Source organism: Phocoena sinus, chromosome 1 (assembly GCF_008692025.1).
Source record: "Phocoena sinus isolate mPhoSin1 chromosome 1, mPhoSin1.pri, whole genome shotgun sequence".
Lineage (NCBI taxonomy): Eukaryota > Metazoa > Chordata > Mammalia > Artiodactyla > Phocoenidae > Phocoena > Phocoena sinus.
Genome location: NC_045763.1, coordinates 41,060,101 through 41,077,803, shown reverse-complemented (window position 1 = coordinate 41,077,803; position 17,703 = coordinate 41,060,101). Strand labels below are relative to the sequence as shown.

The following is a 17,703-nucleotide window of genomic DNA, read 5'->3' as shown; positions in this document are numbered from 1 at the left end:
CTCTGCTTGCCGCAACTAGAGAAAGCCCTCACACAGCAATGAAGACCCAATGCAGCCAATAAATAAATAAATAAATAAATGAAATTAAACAAAAAAACAGCACACAAAAAAACAATAGCTGATAATGTTTGAAACATATAGAATTTCAGGATAAGAAGCACTGAATTATGAAATAAAGTAATTCATTTATGTAGTTAGTATTCACTGGGTTCCTAAACTGTATCAGGCACTTGTGTCAGGCACCAGTTGTGTTAGTTCTTGGGGATATAAATATAATTAATTGTAGTTTTGACAAACTCTATGTTTATAGTCAAAAAAAGACAAAGAAAACTCAATTAAAATGAAGTGACAACTTTAAGAATTCATTATGAACCAAATGCAAACAGGACACAAAGGAGGAACTAACTACTTCTGAGGAATCAGGAAAGGTTTTATTGACTGATGTCGTTTGAACTGGATCTAGAAGAAGAAGTAGGAATTCCCCAGGCCTCAGTGGCCATTCTAGGCAAAGGAAGGAACAGGAGCAAAGGTATGAAAACTTAAACATTCCCTGTCTGGCAAACTATTGGTAATCTAGATCATGGAGTATGTTTCAGGAAGTTGTAGGATATAAGAATTAAGACTATGAAATGAGATGAAGGTCAGTTGTCAATGACCTAGAAAGTCACAGTAATGATAGACTATCTATAATGGGCGTGTTTACTGAACAACCCAAAGTGTTTCTTTTTTTAGAGGTAAGCATTTACAAAACAGTTAGTTGAATAAAGAGAGATCTACAACAAACTATAGTCAGGTTAATATTATAACTCCAGTATAATTCATTTAAAAAATTTCTTTGTGAGAAATTTAAAATATGTAGAAAAATACAAAGAGGAACATTACAAACATGCTTGTTTACCACCCAGAATTAATAGCCATTAATATTTTGTCATATTTGCTTCCAGTTTTTGTGGTAAGAAAGGGGGCATTACAGACTATATTTGTTTTCTCAGGCTCCTGCAACAGATTACCACAAACAGGGTGGCTTAAAACAGCAGAAATTTGTTCTCTCATAGTTCTGAATGTCAGAAGTCTAAAGTTAAAATGAAATCAGTGGCCATGCTCACTCTGGAGGCTCTAGGGGAGAATCCTTCTTTGCCTCTTCTAGCATTTGTTATCCCCAGGCATTGCTTGGCTTCTTCTGCTAGTGACTACGTCACTCCAATCTCTGTCTTCATCTTCACATCACCTTCTCTTCTATGTGTGTCTTCTCCTCTTCTGTTTCTTATAAGGACATTTGTTAGAATCAGGGTCCCCTGGGTAATCCCAATTATTTCATCTCAGGATTGATAACTTAATTACATCTGCAAAGACCCTTTTTCCAAATAAGGTAGCATTCTAGGATTCCAGGAATTTGGATGTGGACATAAATTCTGGGGGAACACCATTCAACGTACTCCATAGATATAACTGAAATCTATTTTATTCAAAAAAATCATCTCATTTCTTATCGCCTCACTAAAGCTCCTATGTTGCCTTCTTGTCCACTTTTGTGTTGTTTTACATCTTTTCTTTTTTTGTTGTTTTTTTATGGTTTGTTTATTTTTGTTTTTAGTATTTATTTGTTTTATTGAAGTATAGTTGTACAATATTATATGTTACAGGTGCATGATATAGTGAATCAAAATTTTTAAGGTTATACTCCATTTATAGTTATTATAAAATATTAGCTATCTTCCCTGTGTTGTACAACATATCCTTGTAGCTGATTTTATACGTAATAGTTTGTACCTCTTAATCCTCTACCCCTATTTTATCCCTCCCCACTTCCCTCTCCCCCCTGGTAATCATTAGTTTATTCTCTATATCTGTGATTCTGCTTCTTTTTTGTTATATTCACTAATTTGTTGTATTTTTTAGATTCCACATACAAGTGATATCATACAGTATTTGTGTTTCCCTGTCTGACTTATTTCACTTAGCATAATACCCTCCAAGTCCATCCATGTTGTTGCAAATTGCAAAATTTCATTATTTTTTATTGCTGAGTAATATTCCATTGTATATAACATATTTATATTATATATATATATATATATATATATATATATATATATATATATATCCATTCATCTGTTGATGGACACAGGTTGCTTCCATATCTTGGCAATTACATCATTTATTTTCATTTATGTAAAATCACCTAGTAGTTTTTCTATGTGTGTATGGTTTTGGATTTACAAAACTATCATCCTGTACAAATTGTTCTGAAATTTGCCTTTTTATCTCAGTGCTATATTTTTGGGAACTGGCTAGTTTTGGGAACTAAAAATAGCTATGTTGTAGTCTATTTCTCTTTATTTTTATTAGTCAGGATAAACTAGGTCCCCCAAATCTCAGTTATTTAACACAGGAAATGTTCACATCTCACTCCTACTATACAACCAACATGGGTCAGTGGCATGCTCTGCTCTATAGATTCACTCAGAGGCCCAGGCTGAAGAAGGTTTCACTATCTTGGCAGAACACCATATGAAAATCAAGGCCTCCTCAGTTACACAGTAGGAGAAAAGAAAACTGTAAGGTTTCATATAAGCAATTATATGCTTCAGTGCAGAAGTGTTATTTCCATTCATAAGTTATTAGCCAGAAATAATCACATGACCCCACACCTAGATGCAAAGGAGGTGTAGACATATGTCCAGAAGGAAAGAGCTGGATACAGTGAGCAATAGAAATCTCAACCACTTTGCTATTATCCTATCACATGAATATATCACATTATAAACCCATTTCCCTATTGATGGACGTTAAGGGAGTTTCCAAGTTTTTGACATTATAAATAATGCTACACTAGGCATTTGTATATGGTCATTTTTATCCTTATGTGAACATTTCTCCAAGTCATATACCTAGAAATGGGATTGTTGTGTCATAGGTTATGCATGTTATTGATTTAGTAGAGGCTGTCATATTGTTTCCAAACTGGATTATTAGTTTACATTCTCACCAGCAGAATATGAGATTACCATTTTCCCCTACATTTTTACCAGCCTTTAACATTTTCATGCCTTTTATTTTTCACCAGTTAGATAGGTGGAAAGGGCATCTCACTGTTGTTTTAATGTATGGTTTCCTGATTAATAGGTTTAACATGTCAGAGAGAGAGCTATTTTTGTCTATTTGACTTAGTCAGCAAATATTTATTGTGCACTTACTATACACCAGAAGCTGTGCTAGGGCCTAGGGATGTAGTATTAATACCCAATTTTAGGCAATAAATCTGGTCCTAGGGTGTGGTAGAAGACAGGAGAGATCAAGTAGGTTCTTCAGGTCCTGACAGATTCAAAGTGGACGTGACCTCAGAGACAGCACTAGTAAGATTATGCCATCACCCTAGGGCAGAAGTTGTGTACTCTGAGCCACTCTCCTCCCCAAAGCATTTTTCTAACCTAGATGATAAGTATGTATTGAGGGGAGGCGTGGTGAGCTCTTAGCATACTGAGACCGAGCTAAGGGTAATTTAGATTCCTGTTTCACTGTCTGTGGAAGTCTAAGAGCTTCATAAGATTTCTGTGCAGCTTTCTTGGGGAAAACCTCACTCTTTCATGGTCACCTCTGCCTCTAGGTTATACTTGTTTATACTACCTCTGTTTCACACTGCACTGAAACACATGTAAAATTTTCTTTTTCTCTTTACAGACCGTGACACAGATTGTTACTTGCCTACTTTACTATTCATTCTCCTCCTCTTCTTGTTTGTTAGTAAAGATTTAGAAAAGATTTATATCACAAAAAATGAAAAAAAGTAACAACTTCTTATCTTAAAATATTCTTCACCCCACCACAAGGGAATTTTTATTAGCCTCTTAACTACGTGTAATCATCCTTACCTGTATTTACCACCATTTCTGTAGTTTCTTTCTCTGTCTACTTGGGTGCAAAACTCAAATTTCCCATTCGATGATGTTGAACCCTACAACTATCTGCTTATATTGCTTTGGCTTTTGCCATTTTGGCTTTACATATACCCAAATTTATTTATTTTCTCAAGCATGAAATCTGTGCCAGCTTAACAGCATAATAGATAAATTATTTTTACCTCATTGTACTTTAATAATAATAGTAACTAACATTTATTGAGTACTTAGTATGGGATAGGCACCATGTTATATTCTTCACATTTTTCTTTTTCACTTTTAAAAACAGCTATATTGAGGGATCATTGACATGAAATAAATCACACATATTTAAAGAGTAAAAATTGATGTTTTGACATGTGTCCACATTCACAAAATCATCTCCTCCCCAGGCAACTACTAATCTTTAACTTTGACTTTAATTAATAGCTAACTTCTAACTACTAATTCTTTAACTCACTATAAAATTTTTTGTGTGTTCTATAGTTTTTTGGGTTTGTTTTTTTTTTTTTGCGGTACGCAGGCCTCTCACTGTTGTGGCCTCTTTCCTTTTCTGCCTTATTTAGTGTTTACAACCACCAGCTAATGTAGGCAGTCTTGTTCTCCCCACATTAGCGAGAGAAACTGCTTTATTTCAAGCATTCATTTTCTGTTCCGACTGTTCCTTTTCATTTGTTTGTCTAGTCAGTCAGTATTTCAGTCACTGCTGTACCAAACACTGATTGTGTGCTGACTATATGAAAGAATAGAAAGAGATTTTCATTGTAGGAGTATCACTCTGGTATCAGTAGAGGGCAAATTAGAAAGTATGAGAGAAGAGGCAGGTACAATAATCCATAAAAGAAATGGTGAGAAGAACTAGTGACAGTGGCAACAGGGTGGAAAGAAGTCTTCACATATATTTAGATTCAGGAAGTGATACACAGATTTATGGAGTAACAGCTACTTTCCATGCATGGACTCAAAACTTGTCTTTTAATTAACTAAGCAACTTAGTGGTTGGATGGAGATGGATGATATTTATACTCATTCCTTCCTTCCTTTATTCAGCCAACCGTAGCAGGTGGAAGCACTTCCATACACAAACTGTTTGCCAACAGGTGAAGTAAACCTGGTATCTTTGATTCTGCCTCAGTCTGGTTCAGGTTTCTCTGCATATTTCTTACTTTCTTTAGGTCACTGCTATTATACCACTTATATCCAGGGTGTAGCTTAGAATCAGGAAGATAACAAAAAAGATATTTTAGAAGACTATAAAATAGCATGACAAAATGTTTTGCTTTTTTTTTTGTGGTACGCGGGCCTCTCACTGTTGTGGCCTCTCCCGTTGCAGAGCACAGGCTCCAGACACGCAGGCTCAGTGGCCATGGCTCACAGGCCCAGCCGCTCCGCCGCATGTGGGATCCTCCCGGACTGGGGCACAAACCCGTGTCCCCTGCATCGGCAGGCGGACTCTCAACCACTGCACCACCAGGGAAGCCCTGCATTTTTATTAGGTGACAAAGACATTCATCTTTGGGGAAAAATATATAAATGTTCTATTGAAATGTTAAGTGTTTCTTTTTAGACACAGGACATATTTCATTTTTTCGTTCTACTTTGTGTTTTACTGTTTCTTTTGGCCGTTTTACTTTTTATAGTAAACAAATATTATTTTTATAGTAAAAATGAAATCAACGCAAAATCAGGCATGGACAAACCATTTCTGACTTCTGATTTGGGCTTCCAAAACTCCCTGTTTTATACCACTTTTAAACATTGCCCACCTCTATATAGATCTAAACATAATAGATCCTTGTTATTCTACATCTCTGTGGACATCACCTTCCTTAATTAGCTTCCCAGTCCTGGCCCACTATATCCAGCTCCAGGTCAAGTCTCAGTTGACTTGGTGTGATAATGAAACAGGGTAATGTTTAAAAACATCTGGGTCAAATAGAATTGAGTTCATAGCCTCATTCTGTCATTTACTAGCTATGCAGATTTGGACAAGTTAACCTCTCTGAGCCTCAGTTTTCTCATCTGTAGCACAGGCCAGAAATATTGATATTATTGGATTGTCATGAAAATTGAGTGAGATCATGCATATAAAGTGACTAGCATAATCCATGCATATTTCATAAATAAAAAGCTGTCATTACCTTTATTGATTAAGGAAAATCTAACCTTGCATTTCCCCCTAAATCAAATCTAGCAGGTATTGTGATGATACAACATTTGAAGGCAATTAGAATTCAACTCTCCTTCTTCTTTCTTCTCCCTTTCTAGATCTAGGTTCATGAAGACTGGGCAAAGTGGAAAAAGTAGGCAGAATCACATATCAACATATACAAATTAATTTTCTACAAGCGAGGCACTTTGCATTTCCAAATTGCTCAGGAACATACATCCATATACAGGATCAGACCATTGTAAAAGAATGGCTCTGTGGTCTAGTGATAACAACCCTGGAGCCCAAACTGCCTGCCTTTCAATCTGAACTACTACTTACTAACTCTTAGCTTGTAAAAATTATCTAAACTCTTTGTGACTCAGTTTCCTACTCTTTCGGTTGTTAAGAACATTAAATTAGATTATGTGAAGTATTTAGAATTGTGCTTAGCACATAATAAGCCCCATGTGTTTACTATCATCATCACCTGCATTTGCATTTAAATATCCCATCTTTTGTATACTTATTAATAAACAAATGCATTATGTTTTGTCCAAATATTAATATTGGGCTGAATAGAATCTTTATTCCTATTCTACAGTTGAGGAAATTGAAGCTCAGGGAGATAAAGTAACTTGCCCAATATTACACAGATAAGTAAAGGTATATAGAAGAGGGCCTTATACATAATAAGCTCTCAATAAATATTATTATATGAAAAGTTGAAATTTGATCCTAGGTCTCCATAACTTCAAAAAACACTTTTTTTTGGTCACTCCACAAAGCTAATCAACAGCTCTTTTTTAAAATTTTGTTGGCTAATCTGCTTTTTTGCATTTACCTAATGGCAGTGAGCAGCTGCATATCTAGAAATACAGGAAAATATATTATTATAGTTTAAACAATTGAATAATTGACTGTTTTCAGTGATGTGGCATTAAACTTTTTTGGAAAAAAAAGAACTAGAAAGTGAAATGATATATCCACATGAAAATCCTCTTAAGAGCAAAATGTATACAGTAATTATATTATTAGGTGGAGCTGCCATCTTTACAAAGTTAGGTATTATATTACCCTATATTAAGGATGTTAGATTTTTAAAGTGGGTGTTTCAAATGTCTACTCTTAATTATCACTGTGTAACTGAAGCAACACATGGACTCCTGCCTGCTCTCTCGTCTCCTTAGATTTATTTGGAGATTGTTTTCTTAATTTACTTTGAGACATTTATGTTCACAGATTCAGAAGCCCAAGCAGGGTAACCACTGTTTTATTGTGTAATTGTGGGGAAGTCTAAGCCTATTTCCCACTTCTTCTCAAACCTGGATATTACATCTCAGTTGAAGTAAATGAACTTTGGTCTTGTCCGTTAATTCTCTGCTCACTTTATAAGGATGATGATAATATATTATTAATATTTATTGATCCCTTCTTATAGGACAAGCACTATGTTAAATACTTAACAATAATTTTCACATTTATTCCTCAAAATAATTAATATTCTCATTGCACAAAGGTGCAAAATGAAGCTTTGAAAGGCAGCATAATGAGCTCAAAATATAGCCAGGATGACTCCAGAACCTTTTCTCTCTCTTTTTTTTATTTAGCATATATATTTTTTAACATCTTTATTGGAGTGTAATTGCATTACTTTTTATTTAGCATATATATTTTTTAACATCTTTATTGGAGTGTAATTGCATTACAATGGTGTGTTAGTTTCTGCTTTATAACAAAGTGAATCAGCTATACATATACATATATACGCATATCTCCTCCCTCTTGCTTCTCCCTCCCATCTTCCCTAACCCACCCCTCTAGGTGGTCACAAAGCACTGAGCTGATTTCCCTGTGCTATGCGGCTGCTTCCCACTAGCTATCTGTTTTACATTTGGTAGCGTATATTTGTGAGTGCAACTCCCTGACTTCGTCCCAGCTTGCCCTTCCCTCTCCCTGTGTCCTCAAGTCCATTGAATATGTCTGCATCTTTATTCCTATCCTGCCCCTAGGTTCATCGGAAACTTTTTTTTTTTATTCCATATGTATGTGTTAGCATACGGTATTTGTTTTTCTCTTCCTTACTTCACTCTGTATGACAGATTCTAGGTCCATCCACCTCACTACAAATAACTCAATATCATTTCTTTTTATGACTGAGTAACATTCCATTATATATAAGTGCCACATCTTCTTTATCCATTCATCTGTCCATGGACACTTAGATTGCTTCCAATACTTTGCTGTTGTAAAGAGAGCTTCAATGAACATTGTGCTACATGACTCTTTTGAAATATGGTTTTCTCTGGGTATATGCCCAGTAGTGGGATTGCTGGGTCATATGGTAGTTCTATTTTTAGTTTGTTAAGGAACCTCCATACTGTGCTCCATAGTGTCTGTATCCATTTACATTCCCACCGAGAGTGCAAGAGAGTTCCCTTTTCTTCATACCCTCTCCAGCATTTACAGATTGTAGATTTTTTGATGATGGCCATTCTGACGGGTGTGAGGTGATACCTCATTGTAGTTGTTTTTTTTTTTTACATCATTATTGGAGTATAATTGTTTTACAGTGGTGTGTTAGTTTCTGCTTTATAACAAAGTGAATCAGTTATACATATACATATGTTCCCATATCTCTTCCCTCTTGCGTCTCCCTCACTCCCACCCTCCCTATCCCACCTCTCTAGGTGGTCACAAAGCACCGAGCTGATCTCCCTGTGCTATGCGGCTGCTTCCCACTAGCTATCTACCTTACGTTTGGTAGTGTATATATGTCCATGCCACTCTCTCACTTTGTCACAGCTTCCCCTTCCCCCACCCCATATCCTCAAGTCCATTCTCCAGTAGGTCTGTGTCTTTATTCCTGTCTTACCCCTAGGTTCTTCATGACTTTTTTTTTCCTTAAATTCCGTATATATGTGTTAGCATATGGTATTTGTCTTTCTCTTTCTGACTTGCTTCACTCTGTATGACAGACTCTAGGTACATCCACCTCATTACAAATAGCTCAATTTCATTTCTTTTTATGGCTGAGTAATATTCCATTGTATATATGTGCCACATCTTCTTTATCCATTGATCCAATGATGGACACTTAGGTTGTTTCCATATCCGGGCTATTGTAAATAGAGCTGCAATGAATATTTTGGTACATGACTCTTTTTGAATTATGGTTTTCTCAGGGTATACGCCCAGTAGTGGTATTGCTGGGTCATATGGTAGTTCTATTTGTAGCTTTTTAAGGAACCTCCATACTGTTCTCCATAGTGGCAGTACCAATTAACATTCCCACCAGCAGTGTAAGAGGGTTCCCTTTTCTCCACACCCTCTCCAACATTTATTGTTTCTAGATTTTTTGATGATGGCCATTCTAACTGGTGTGAGATGATATCTCATTGTAGTTTTCATTTGCATTTTTCTAATGATTAATGATGTTGAGCATTCTTTCATGTGTTTGTTGGCAGTCTGTATATCTTCTTTGGAGAAATGTCTATTTAGGTCTTCTACCCTTTTTTGGATTGGGTTGTTTTATTGTTATTGAGCTGCATGAGCTGCTTATAAATTTTGGAGATTAATCCTTTGTCAGTTGCTTCATTTGCAAATATTTTCTCCCAGTCTGAGGGTTTTGGTCTTGTTGATGGTTTCCTTTGCTGTGCAAAAGCTTTGAAGTTTCATTAGGTCCCATTAGTTTATTTTTGTTTTTATTTCCATTCCTCTAGGAAGTGGGTCCAAAAGGATATTGCTGTGATTTATGTCATAGAGTTTTCTGCCTATGTTTTCCTCTAAGAGTTTGATAGTTTCTGGCCTTACATTTAGGTCTTTAATCCATTTTGAACTTATTTTTGTGTATGTGTTAGGGAGTGATCTAATCTCATACTTTTACATGTACCTGTCCAGTTTTCCCAGCACCATTTATTGAAGAGTCTGTCCTTTCTCCACTGTACATTCCTGCCTCCTTTATCAAAGATAAGGTGACCATATGTGCATGGGATTATCTCTGGGCTTTCTATCCTGTTCCATTGATCTATCTTTCTGTTTTTAATGCCAGTACCATACTGTCTTGATTACTGTAGCTTTGTAGTATAATCTGAAGTCAGGGAGCCTGATTCCTCCAGCTCCGATTTTCATTCTCAAGATTGCTTTGGCTATTCAGGGTCTTTTGTGTTTCCATACAAATTGTGAAATTTTTTGTTCTAGTTCTGTGAAAAATGCCAGTGGTAGTTTTATAGGGATTACATTGAATCTGTAGATTGCTTTCGGTAGTAGAGTCATTTTCACAATGTTGATTCTTCCAATCCAAGAAAATGGTATATCTCTCCATCTATTTGTATCATCCATAATTTCTTTCATCAGTGTCTTACAATTTTCTGCATACAAGTCTTTTGTCTCCTTAGGTAGGTTTATTCCTAGATATTTTATTCTTTTTGTTGCAGTGGTAAATGGGAGTGTTTTCTTGTTTTCACTTTCAGATTTTTCATCATTAGTGTATAGGAATGCCAGAGATTTCTGTGCATTAATTTTGTATCCTGCTACTTTATGAAATTCATTGATTAGCTCTAGTAGTTTTCTGGCAGCATCTTTAGGATTCTCTTATGTATAGGATCATGTCATCTGCAGATAGTGACAGCTTTACTTCTTCTTTTCTGATTTGGATTGCTTTTATTTCCTTTTCTTCTCTGATTGCTGTGGCTAAAACTTCCAAAACTAAGTTGAATAAGAGTGGGGAGAGTGGGCCACCTTTTCTTGTTCCTGATCTTAGTTGGAATGGTTTCAATTTTTCACCATTGAGGACGATGTTGGTTGTGGGTTTGTCATATATGGCCTTTATTTTGCTGAGGCAAGTTCCCTCTATGCCTACTTTCTGCAGGGTTTTTATCATAAATGGGTGTTGAATTTTGTTAAAAGCTTTCTCTATATCTATTGAGATGATCATATGGTTTTTCTCCTTCAATTTGTTAGTATGGTGTATCACGTTGATGGATTTGCATATATTGAAGAATCCTTGCATTCCTGGAATAAACCCCACTTGATCATGGTGTATGATCCTTTTAATGTGCTGTTGGATTCTGTTTGCTAGTATTTTGTTGAGGATTTTTGCATCTATGTTCATCAGTGGTATTGGCCTGTAGTTTTCTTTCTTTGTGACATCCTTGTCTGGTTTTGGTATCAAGGTGATGGTGGCCTCGTAGAATGAGTTTGGAAGTGTTCCTCACTCTGTTATACTTTGGAAGAGTTTGAGAAGGATAGGTGTTAGGTCTTCTCTAAATGTTTGATGGAATTCGCCTGTGAAGCCATCTGGTCTTGGGCTATTGTTTGTTGGAAGATTTTTAATCACGGTGTCAATTTCAGTGCTTGTAATTGGTCTGTTTATATTTTCTGTTTCTTCCTGGTTCAGTCTCCACAGGTTGTGCATTTCTAAGGATTTGTCCATTTCTTCCAGGTTGTCCTTTTTATTGGCATAGAGTTGCTTGTAGTAATCTCTCGTGATCCTTTGTATTTCTGCAGTGTCAGTTGTTACTTCTTTTTCATTTATAATTCTACTGATTTGAGTCTTCTCCCTTTTTTTCTTGATGAGTCTGGCTAATGGTTTATCAATTTGTTTATCTTCTCAAAGAACCAGCTTTTAGTTTTATTGATCTTTTTTTTTTGTTTTGTTTTTGTGATACGCGGGCCTCTCACTGTTGTGGTCTCTCCTGCTGCGGACCACAGACTCCGGACGTGCAGGCTCAGCTGCCGTGGCTCACGGGCCTAGCCACTCCACGGCATGTGGGATCTTCCCCGACCGGGGCATGAACCGGAGTCCCCTGCATCGGCAGGTGGACTCTCAACCACTGCGCCACCAGGGAAGCCCCAGTTTTATTGATCTTTGCTATCGTTTCTTTCATTTCCTTTTCATTTATTTCTCATGTGATCTTTATGATTTCTTTCCTTCTCCTAACTTTGGGGTTTTTTTGTTTTTCTTTCTCTAATTGCTTTAGGTGCAAGGTTAGGTTGTTTTTTTGAGATGTTTATTGTTTTTTGAGGTAGAATTGTATTGCTATAAACTTCCCTTTTAGAACTGCTTTTGCTGCATCCCATAGGTTTTGGGTCATCGTGTCTCCATTGTCATTTGTTTCTAGGTATTTTTTTTATTTCCTCTTTGATTTCTACAGTGATCACTTCGTTATTAAGTAGTGTATTGTTTAGCCTCCATGTGTTTGTATTTTTTACAGATCTTTTACTGTAATTGATATCTAGTGTTATAGCATTGTGTTCAGAAAAGATACTTGATATGATTTCAATTTTCTTAAATTTACCAAGACTAGATTTGTAAACCAAGATATGATGTCTCCTGGAGAATGTTCCATGAGCACTTGAGAAAAATGTGTATTCTGTTGTTTTTGGATGGAATGTCCTGTAAATATCAGTTAAGTCCATTTTGTTTAATGTATCATTTAAAGCTTGTGTTTCCTTATTCATTTTCATTTTGGATGATCTGTCCATTGGTGAAAGTGGGGTGTTAAAGTCCCCTACTATGATTGTGTTACTGTCAATTTCCCCTTTTATGGCTGTTAGTATTTGCCTTATGTATTGAGGTGCTCCTATGTTGGGTGCATAAATATTTACAATTGTTAAATCTTCTTCTTGGATCGATCCCTTGATCATTATGTAGTGTCCATCTTTGTCTCTTCTAATAGTCTTTATTTATTTTAAAGTCTATTTTGTCTGATATGAGAATTGCTACTCCATGTTGACTTCCATTTGCATGGAATATCATTTGACATCCCCTCAGTTTCAGTCTGTACGTGTCAGGTCTGAATTGGGTCTCTTGTAGACAGCATATATATGGACCTTGTTTCTGTATCCATTCAGCAAGTCTATGTCTTTCTTTTGGAGCATTTAGTCCATTTACATTTAAGGTAAGTATTGATATGCATGTTCATATTACCATTTTCTTAATTGTTTTGTGTTTGTTATTGTAGGTCTTTTCCTTCTCTTGTGTTTCCTGCCTAGAGAAGTTCCTTTAGCATTTATTATAAAGCTGGTTGGTGGTGCTGAACTCTCTTAGCTTTTGCTTCTCCATCAAATCTGAAAGAGATCCTTGCTCGGCAGAGTATTCTTGGTTGTAGGTTTTTCCCTTTCATCACTTTAAATATGTCCTGCCACTCCTTTCTGGCTTGCAGGTTTTCTGCTGAATGATCAGCTGTTAACTTTATGGGGATTCCCTTGTATGTTGTTGTTTTTCCCTTGCTGCTTTTAATATTTTTTTCTTTGTATTTAATTTTGTTTGTTTGATTAATATGTGTCTTGGCGTGTTTCTCCTTGGATTTTTCCTGTATGGGACTCTCTGCGCTTCCTGACTTGATTGACCATTTCCTTTCCCATATGAGGGATATTTTCAGCTATAATTTTTCACATATTTTCTCAATTCTTTTATGTTTCTCTTCTTCTGGGACCCCTATAATTCAAATGTTGATATGTTTAATGTCGTCCCAGACGTCCCTGAGAGTGTCTTCAATTCTTTTTATTCTTTTTTCTTTATTCTGCTCTGTGGTAGTTATTTCAACTATTTTATCTTCCAGGTCACTTATCCGTTCTTCTGCCTCAGTTATTCTGTTATTGAACACTTCTAGAGAATTTTTAATTTCATTTATTGTGTTGTTCATCATTGTTTGTTTGCTCTTTACTTCTTCTATATCCTTTTTAAATGTTTCTTGTATTTTCTTCATTCTATTTCCAAGATTTTGGATCATCTTTACTATCATTACTCTGAATTATTTCTCAGGTAGACTGCCTCTTTCATCTTCATTTGTTTGGTGTGGTTGGTTTTTACCTTGCTCCTTCATCTGCTGCGTGTTTCTCTGTCTTCTCATTTTGTTTAACTTACTGTGTTTTAGGTGTCCTTTTCACAGGCTGCAGGTTCGTAGTTCCTATTGTTTTTGCTATCTGCCCCCTGTGCTTAAGTTTGATTCAGTGGGTCATGTAGGCTTCCTGGTTCAGGGGACTGGTGCCTGTGTTCTGGTGGATGAGACTGGATCTTGTCTTTCTGGTGGGCAGGACCACATCCAGTCGTGCGTTTTGGGGTGTCTGTGACCTTATTATGATTTTAGGCAGCCTCTATGCTAATGGCTGAGGTTGTATTCCTGTCTTGCTAGTTTTTTGACATAGGGTGTCCATCAATGTAGCTTTCTTGTTGTTGAGTGGAGCTGGGTCTTAATGTTGAGATGGAGATCTCTCGGAGAGCTTTCACCATTTGATATTACACAGAGCCAGGTCTCTGGTGGATCAATGTCCTGAACTCAGCTCTCCCACCACAGAGGGAGAGGCCTGACACCCAGCCAGAGCGTGAAGACCCTGTCAGCCACACTTCTCAGAAGAAAAGGGAGAAAAAAAGAAAGACAGAAAGAAAACAAAATAAAGTTGTTAAATTAAATTTTTTTTAATTATTAAAAATAAAAATGTAAAGAGAACAAAAGAAGGAAAAAACAATGAAAGAAAGAATGAAGTGAGCAACCAAACCAAAAAAGAAATCCACCAATTATAAAAAGTGCTAAAAACTATCCTAAAACACAAATTAAAAAAACAAACAAAACACCAGACAGACAGAACCCTAGGACAAATGGTAAAAGCAAAGCTATACAGACAAAGTCACAAAAAGAAGTATACACATATACACTCACAAAAAGATAAAAGGGAAATATATATATCTATATATATATGTATATATATATATATATATATATATATATATATAAATGAAGAGAGCAACCAAATCAATAAACAAATCTACCAGTGATAATAAACGCTAATTACTAAACTAAGAAACAAATTAGAGGCAGAAAGCAAACGCAAGTCTATAGTTGCTCCCAAAGTCCACCACCTCAATTTTGGGATGTTTTGTCTTCTATTCAGGTATTCTGCCAATGCAGGGTACATCAAGTTGATTGTGGAGATTTAATCCGCTGCTTCTGAGGCTGCTGGGAGAAATTTCCCTTTCTCTGCTTTGTTCACACAGCACCTGGGGTTCAGCTTTCAATTTGGCCCCGCCTCTGCATGTAGGTCGCCTGAGGGCGTCTGTTCCCTGCCCAGACAGGACAGGGTTAAAGTAGCAGCTGATTAGGGGCCTCTGGCTCACTCAGGCTAGGGGGAGGGAGGGGTACCGGAATGCGGGGCTAGCCTACAGCGGCAGAGGCCAGTGTGACATTGTAGCAGCCTGAGTCACTCCATGTGTTCTCCCAGGGAAGTTGTCCCTGGATCTCGGAACCCTGGAAGTGGCAGGCTGCACAGGATCCTGGGAGGGGAGGTGTGGATAGTGACCTTTGCTTGCACACAGGCTTCTTGGTGGCTGCAGCAGCAGCCTTAGTGTCTCATGCCTGCCTCTTGTATCTGCGCTGATAGCCACGGCTCGCCACCGTCTCTGGAGCTCGTTTAGGCAGCGCTCTGAATCCCGTCTCCTCACACACCCCAAAACAAGTGTCTCTTGCCTCTTATGCAGGTCCAACCTTTTTTCTGGACTCCCTGATGGCTAGCTGTAGCTCATTAGCCGCCTTCAGGATGTGTTGACGCAGCCAACCCCAGTCCTCTCCCTGGGATTTGACGTCTGAAGCCCCAGCCTCAGCTCCCAGCCCCAGCCCATCCCGGTGGGTGAGCAGACAAGCCTCTCAGGCTGGTGATTGCTGGTCCGAACCGATCCTCTGTGGAGGAATCTCTCTGCTTTGCCCTCTGCACCCCTATTGCTGCTCCATGCTATGAAGCTTCTCCCCTGCTTCCCCTCGTCTGTGTCAGTGAAGGGGCCTCCCAGTGTGTGGAAACTTTTCCTCCTTCACAGCTCCCTCCCAGAGGTGCAGGTCCATCCCTATTCTTTTTTCTCTGTTTTTTCTTTTGCACTTTCCAAGTACGTGGGGAGTTTCTTGACTTTTGGGAAGTCTGAGGTCTTCTGCCAGTGTTCAATAGGTGTTCTGTAGGAGTTGTTCCACATGTAGATGTATTTCTGATGCATTTGTGGTTAGGAAGGTGATCTCCATGTCTTAATCCTCTGCCCTGTTGAACGTCTCTCCAGAACCTTTTCTCCTAAACACAATATTTTTTTCTTATTACAAGTGCAGTGTATATTTGTTGTAGAAACTATAGAAAATATAGATGATAGAAATGAAGAAAACAAAAACAACTCATAACCCAATTAAAAAGGAATAACCACTGTTAGCATGTTGGCAGAATTTTACTTTTTCATTTTATCTCCATAGCTACCTTAGTTACAGAGATATAGAGTCAAAAATGTAAGATTGTGTACATATTATTTTTCTTAACAATTAGATAATATGAAACTACTTTGCAAACCTACTTTATCTTCCACCTGACAATGCATTCTAAGTATTTTCCACACTTTAAATATTTTTGTATAACATTGTTTTAAAGGATTCTCAGGAGATCATTGTTTGGCTCCATCATAGTTCATTTTATCAATCCCTTGGCATTGGGCAATTAAGTTCTAGAATAAACAATACTATAATAGAGAGGTTGGTGTTCACTATGATTATTGAGTTACACCAAATTCCCATATATGGAATTGAGGCTAAATATATTTAAAACACTTCTGAGCCATGTTAATCAAATGACCTCCAATTTATACCATTTTATACCCACTCCAGCAGTGTATAAATGTGTCAGCCTGATTACTACCAAAATTAAAAACACTTTTCTTAATGAGATAACATTCTTAACTGGTTAGATTAGACATTTTAGGGCTAATGGCACTCTATAATTTTGTTTTGTATGTTTTTTTTCCTTTTGCAACTCTCCTATACATGTCCCCCACACCCTGAATCACCCTTCTCTCTCTCTCTGTCTTTCTCTCTCTGTCTCTGTCTGTTTCTCTTATAATAGTGATGATTTTTTCTTGGTTGTGAGAGCTTTTAACAAAACTGATACAATTTTTATTGGAGCAGTTTTAGGTTTACAAAAAATAATTGAACAAATAGGGCTTCCCTGGTGGTGCAGTGGTTGAGAGTCCGCCTGCCGATGCAGGGGACTCGGGTTCATGCCCCGGTCTGGGAAGATCCCACATGCCACAGAGTGGCTGGGCCCGTGAGCCGTGGCCACTGAGCCTGCACGTCCGGAGCCTGTGCTCCGCAACAGGAGAGGCCACAACAATGAGAGGCCCACGTACCGAAAAAATAAATAAATAAAAAAATAATTGAACAAATAGTACAGAAAGTTACCACATACACCCCTTGCCACTCCCCTGAATTTCCCCTATTATATAACATCTTGCATTAGTGCAACATGTTTATTACATTTGATGAGTCGATATCGATAAAAATATTATCAGCTGAAGTCTATAGTGTACACTAAGGTACACTCTTTATGTTGTACATCCTATTGATTTTTACAAATGTATAATGACATATAACCATCATTGCAGTTTCATATGGAATAATAGTTTCACTACCCTAAAAATCCATTATGCTTCACCTACTCATCCCTCTCTCTCTCCCTTCTCCCAACCCCCTAACAACCACTGATCTTTTTACTGTCTGCATAGTTTTGCCTTTTTCAGAATGTCATATAGTTGGAATCATACAGTATATAGTCTTTTCATACTACATAACACGTTCACATAGCAATGCACATTTGTTTCCTTTCTGTCTTTTCATGACTTGATAGCTCATTTCT

The 17,703-nt window shown here is 37.2% G+C and overlaps 1 protein-coding gene across 1 annotated transcript in view; it reads left to right on the top strand.

Moving 5' to 3' along the window:
• The window catches only part of AGBL4 (ATP/GTP binding protein like 4), a 1,318,619-nt gene that overhangs the window by 477,710 nt on the left and 823,206 nt on the right, over nucleotides 1-17,703 (top strand). The window lies entirely within an intron of this gene.